At 29.7% G+C, this 5,636-nt stretch overlaps 1 long non-coding RNA gene across 1 annotated transcript; it reads right to left on the bottom strand.

The window, feature by feature from the left end:
* Nucleotides 1-3,012: 3,012 nt before the first annotated feature.
* LOC128158945 (uncharacterized) lies at nucleotides 3,013-5,207 on the bottom strand. The gene is made up of 4 exons (XR_008240069.1): nucleotides 5,125-5,207; nucleotides 4,822-4,858; nucleotides 3,750-3,817; nucleotides 3,013-3,475 (listed from the first exon to the last, which is right to left on the bottom strand). It is a non-coding gene; the product is annotated as an uncharacterized LOC128158945 (long non-coding RNA).
* Nucleotides 5,208-5,636: the final 429 nt, after the last annotated feature.

Raw genomic sequence — 5,636 nt, 5'->3', positions numbered from 1 at the left:
GAGAACTAATCATCAATTTCGCAAAAAAATAAGAAAACAAAGCTTTTTTATGATATGATAGACAAATATTTCGTTTAAATTGATCGTTTAATTTTATCATTAAAACAAACTGGTTAAAAAATAGTAACACATAGTAACTTAGTCATATCGACCAAAACTTTGGTGACCCCAATCCGATTGCTTTGAATATTAACAACATAAAATGTATGCCTCACTATCGTTTACATAGTTAGGAATCTTAACACATTTTGCGATAACATAGGTATGTATTAAAATTATTTCGAGAGGATCGAGAATGCCCATCATCATTTATTATAATATATTGCTAAACAAATGCAACTTACCAAACTTTTGAAACTCATGATGCTTATTTCCCTTTTGATATGAAAATTCACATGATACTGTATTAAATATAATAGAAAAGTTTCTGTTTTGTATCTCGAATTTCAATTTGTATGCACCATATATCATATCTAAAGAAGTATTACGTAAAGTAAAATGTCATTTTGAGAACTTGAGAACTTGCACAAGATTTGGAGGATGCTCATTCATGAACTCGATACATGAATTTTGCGAAATTTTATATCCTAATAAAAATTTTGGAACTTCATGTACGAAAAATGATATGCATCTCTTAAGAATGTCAAGGTTTGAACAGTTTTGAAATACAAACTGTGCATGTCACGATATACATAGCTATATCTAAGTTTTTGTTTTATGGCGCGACCTTTAGTGTGAACGTAACCGGAAGTAAACATATCTATTGACCTGTCCAACCCGAACACAATCCTTTACACTTTGAGATAATTTGGTCAGTGAAATTTGTTAACAATTATTTGTTTGTCAACATAAGTTTTATTTTTTTCACCTGGTTATAAATTTTCTTTAGAATTTGTTCATTTTAAATTTGTATTTTTAAATATATGTTGAAGGTATATGTCCGATTTTTTTAAAATCCGTAATTGCCCATTCCCATTAAATATTTAACCATAAGCAAGTCTACGTAGAATTTAAACTGTTCATTTTTTTTCATTATAACATGATTAAGCGGTAATTCTAAAAAAGTTTTTTTTTTTTCATTTTGATCTAACTATTTGATCAGTATTACAGTACATTATCCCCTTTCTTAAGCGCTATAAAAATAAGATAAAAACTAATCAGGTAAGGAATGCACTTTATACAGAGAGAACAAGTGTTCATTACACGTACTAATCATTAGTGTTGTTTGATCCACATCTACATATATAGGGGAAAATTATAGCAAGTTCACCTTGACGACATATTAAGTAAACTTTCTTTTGTATCAATTGGTTTTTTTTCTCAGCAGAATGCAATGTAATTGAGGCGTGTAATTTCTATCTTCTTGACTCTTACAAACGCTTATGAGATACGCAGAACAAGTCTTTAATCCTCACTTGACTGTACTATAAATTTTACGAGTAATGTTGGGATGCTGCCCGAAACAGCTCTTGATGAATATGTTGATATAACTCGTTTTTTTTCCTGTAAACTGGTTCTTAAGGTCACAGGAATAACACATTTTTGAGAAATGGCTGACGTCTGATCGAAACAACATTTCGTTTTATTAAAAGGAATTTATAGACGGTAACATGAAACTTACTTCATAGCCTAGGAGATAAAGTATCGTTGTCTCTACATCCTGATTTTAAATCCAGTAAGGGCTACTTACTAAATAGAATTATTTAAATATTCATTATTTTTTATCCCAATCTGTAATGTTTTCGCTTGTTTGACATATGTACAATTTATTTATCATTTTATCTTTCATAAAAAATGTTATTGTAAAATGGAATGACTTTTTCCAGGTGTGTTATTCCATCTTAACGTTTGCTTAATTTGCATGCTTTTAAGTTAGGCATAAAGCGGAATTCCCTTTTAACCAGGCGAATTCGTGCATATCTGTATACAGTAAAAGTTAAAATGTAATAAATGCCCTGGCTACATAAGAAGACAAATATCAATCATATTTACTTTAAATGATTTTTATAATTAAAATGAGCATGGTAATTACAAAAATTGTCCACAGATTTCTTTGGCGTCACAGTCTGGAAGAAAGGACGTAAATGTATCAAATCTACGTTGTTGCATAGGACACAATTTTTACTGGATTATACATTATCTTTTTTTAATCTTGTGTTTAAATCAAACAGGCATTGTCCTGGACTACACCACATTCTTGTAGAATTGACCTATGTTTTATAAGATTTTCACCCGTTTTACAACAGAATGATGTTTAAATTATACTGAAGATCGTGACAAGGTTTGTAGTCAGAGATAAGGTTGTGCTCCGCGCCCCGCATTTGGTATCTTAGTTTACTGAAATGAAGCATGATTAGCCAACTGTTTGCTATTTATTAGGTTATCATAACACAGTCGATAATTATTGAAATATATTTCTAAACCATATCATTCATGTCCTGATTTATGGTACTGTAATCAAGTCTAAGTACATGTACAAAGTACAAAGTTACTAGAAGATTTGATAATATTCCAATTTTTTTCCCTTCAAATTCGGTTGACATATTATCAAGACTTTTATTCAGCAGATTGCCATTTACATGTACTTTAAGAAGGTAAGAATAATATATTTGTCAACTGCCAATAAACTTGGATCACTTTTTAGGCTGTTACATGAACACTCAAGTAATATAGAAATGAAAAAAAAATTGTCACGAGTATTCTTGTTTTTATTTTTTTATTACTGCAATGAATTTTATATGCTTATAAGAAACTTTTCTTATTAAAACTTGACACTGCATTCGTCATTCTGCTCTTTAAAAAAAAAAACACGTACACAAGTAGTCATAAGAAATTCTATATACAAAGAATACCTGTTAAAATACAATATATCATCAAAAGAAATGCGACGTCGAGCGAGGCGAGGTCAGCTGGGTTTTTTTTTTTGTTTTTGTTTTTTTTTTTTTTAGTTTTTTTTTTTGTTGGAAATGTGACAATTTTTAACCTTTCACTAACTTATCTACAAAATGTTTCTTTTTATTTGAAATATTGATTTCATTCACATTATACTAAACCCAAAAATAATGTTTTAACATGTAGAAAAAAAGTCCAACTATACATGTAAAGCCAGAGGATTTTGATGTGCATTGAATCTACTCACACACATAGGAGGCAACCATGCTAAGATATGGGTCTATGGTTTGATACAGCTTTTTACCGATAGATGGGGCAACACTCAATCCATACTTAACAGCCTGTTTTGAAATCAAACTTTCAACAAAGCTGTTTTTCGTTATTATGTAACCCTTTGCGTTGATTAAAGCGATGTAAACTTTATCAGCAATAGATCCAGGAACTATTCCCGAAGATGTAATGCCAAGCATTGGTAAAATTACCACTTTGAAGAACATAAACCCAGCAATTAGAATCCCGCCCTTGACCACATAGTGACATACTGACGTCTCTGCAACTTTCAACTCTGTTCCATCTGAGTGAGCTACAAGAAGAAGTGCATGTTCACATGAAAGAACCCAATCAAACGCGTATATATGAATAAATTAAGTTGTCAATGTTGAGCTGTAATTTTCAAGCAAGATGTGTACGTAAATATACAAATCAATTTGCTTTAATTTTAAAAAAAAGTATGAGATTACTTTAATTACATAAACAACAATTTACAATTAAATGAAAGCCATAGGTCGATTAGGATCGATGATTTAGGAATGGTGAAACGTGTTCTTTCCCTAATTTAATATGGTATTATATCATACCTTTTAGAACTGGTATTGAACAAATCAGGATCATGTGAATGAATGTTATAGCTCTGAGATGCATCCTCCTGTTTAAAAGAATATTTTACTTAACGAAGATCGATTAACTAATTAAACCATACCACCTTTTTTGCTCAAGTCAAAAAAAAAATATATACACAAATTAATATAAATCCAGTTAAAAGTTATTTACTTCAATAATTGACAACTGTGGTATGCATTTGTTCCTTTAAACGATTTTTGTTTTCAAAGTACAGTCATATCAAATTGGTAAGAGTTTAACATTCACTTGGCTTCATTCTTTCTACAAGGTTCAATCAATTAAACTAGAATGATTTATTTTTAGATATGTGGGAAAATGCATGATCTAGCTGTTAGGTGTCTCTATAAATAGATAAGGGGAATTGGTTCTATATTTTTAGTCCTTTGAATTGTGATAAACAGACGGCAGACACGGTGCTTTTTAAAAACAAAGCAAACATTACATGGTAGCTTATATCTAATTGTCTATAAACATGAATTAAATGGAAAATATTTATCAATGACTTGGGCTGTCAAATTCTCCTTAAGAGATAAAAGGGTCGCAATATAAGTATGCGAAGTCAATATTTTCCTCTTTTTTTACGCACTGTCAAACAAGACTTAATGACACTATGCAATAATAAATCAGTTGATAAGTCGTTCAACAGAGTGCACATTATTTTACAAAATTAGTTTACGTTAAGATAAATAAAATGGAATATTCATAAAACCTCCTTTAACCCCCCCCCCCCCAAAAAAAAATACATTACGAAGTCTACTCTAATAGGTTAATTTTCTTTGTTTTTTTTTTTTTTTTTAATTCTTACCAGTCTTTTATTACTTTAAAAATAAAACATAAAAAAAAAACATCTGCTGTAGTTCTTAAAAAATATAACTTATTACTGGTAATAACTAAATGAATAAATAAATGAATGCACTATAATAGAAAATAATTACGACTTAACATCGCTAAAATATCTGAACAAACTCTAATTATATAGACGTTAAATAACAAAATGAATTTTTACAACAATCAAAAGGTGAAACCTACCTTAAGTTATTTTGTTTTCTTCTTGTTGCCTTTTAAACTGCAGTATGTGAATAAAATGCATAAAGCCTAATAGATTGTTATATCTTTTTATTTAACTCTATTGATTGATGATTAATTTTAACACACGTAATACAACGAGTTCTAAAGCGATAATAATGAGCTTAAATCGTTTTAATAAGTTTAGCATAAGTAATAGAACGAATTTAAAAGCAGTACTAACGAACAGATACTAATCGTTTGATTGTTCTGTGCAATTGTTTTAATTAGGCATATAAAAATATTTAAAAAAAACAACCAACATACCTCTGTTAGATACCAATAGCGAACAGATATGTAGGTCATGGGTTCGGAGCATGTCTTAATCTTTAAAAAGTAGGAAACGTGACTATATTTTATTGGCTGTTTATTTTAGTGAATTAAACTAAATATAACACATTGGTATTTCCTTAAACAATAAAATGGATTCAGGGAATCGAAAGTGTAAAACTTCGTATACTGGTTCTTTAGAATGCATCATAGTGATAGTGTAACACCGTGTAACTTCGAGAGTTCTTTTTTTTTAAATGTGATATTTTCAAGTTCGACATATCGTACACATAATTATCCTTTACATTACAAATCTAAAAGAGTTTTTATATAGTGTGTTGTCACGTTGAGTTTCTTAAAGGATATATGTTTTACATCATTTTTTAAACAAGTAGATATAAATGCATCTACCATTATCATGTTCTATCATTAAGATTTCATGCGATTTGGAGCGAACTTATTTGTTTAACCCGTCCTTCTGTCAGCCAGTCTGTCAATCTTAGTGAGTT

The sequence above is a fragment of the Crassostrea angulata genome, chromosome 8 (assembly GCF_025612915.1).
Source record: "Crassostrea angulata isolate pt1a10 chromosome 8, ASM2561291v2, whole genome shotgun sequence".
In the NCBI taxonomy this organism is placed as follows: Eukaryota; Metazoa; Mollusca; class Bivalvia; order Ostreida; family Ostreidae; genus Magallana; species Magallana angulata.
Note: the sequence above shows the minus strand (reverse complement) of the source record. Positions and strands in the feature narration are given on the sequence as shown.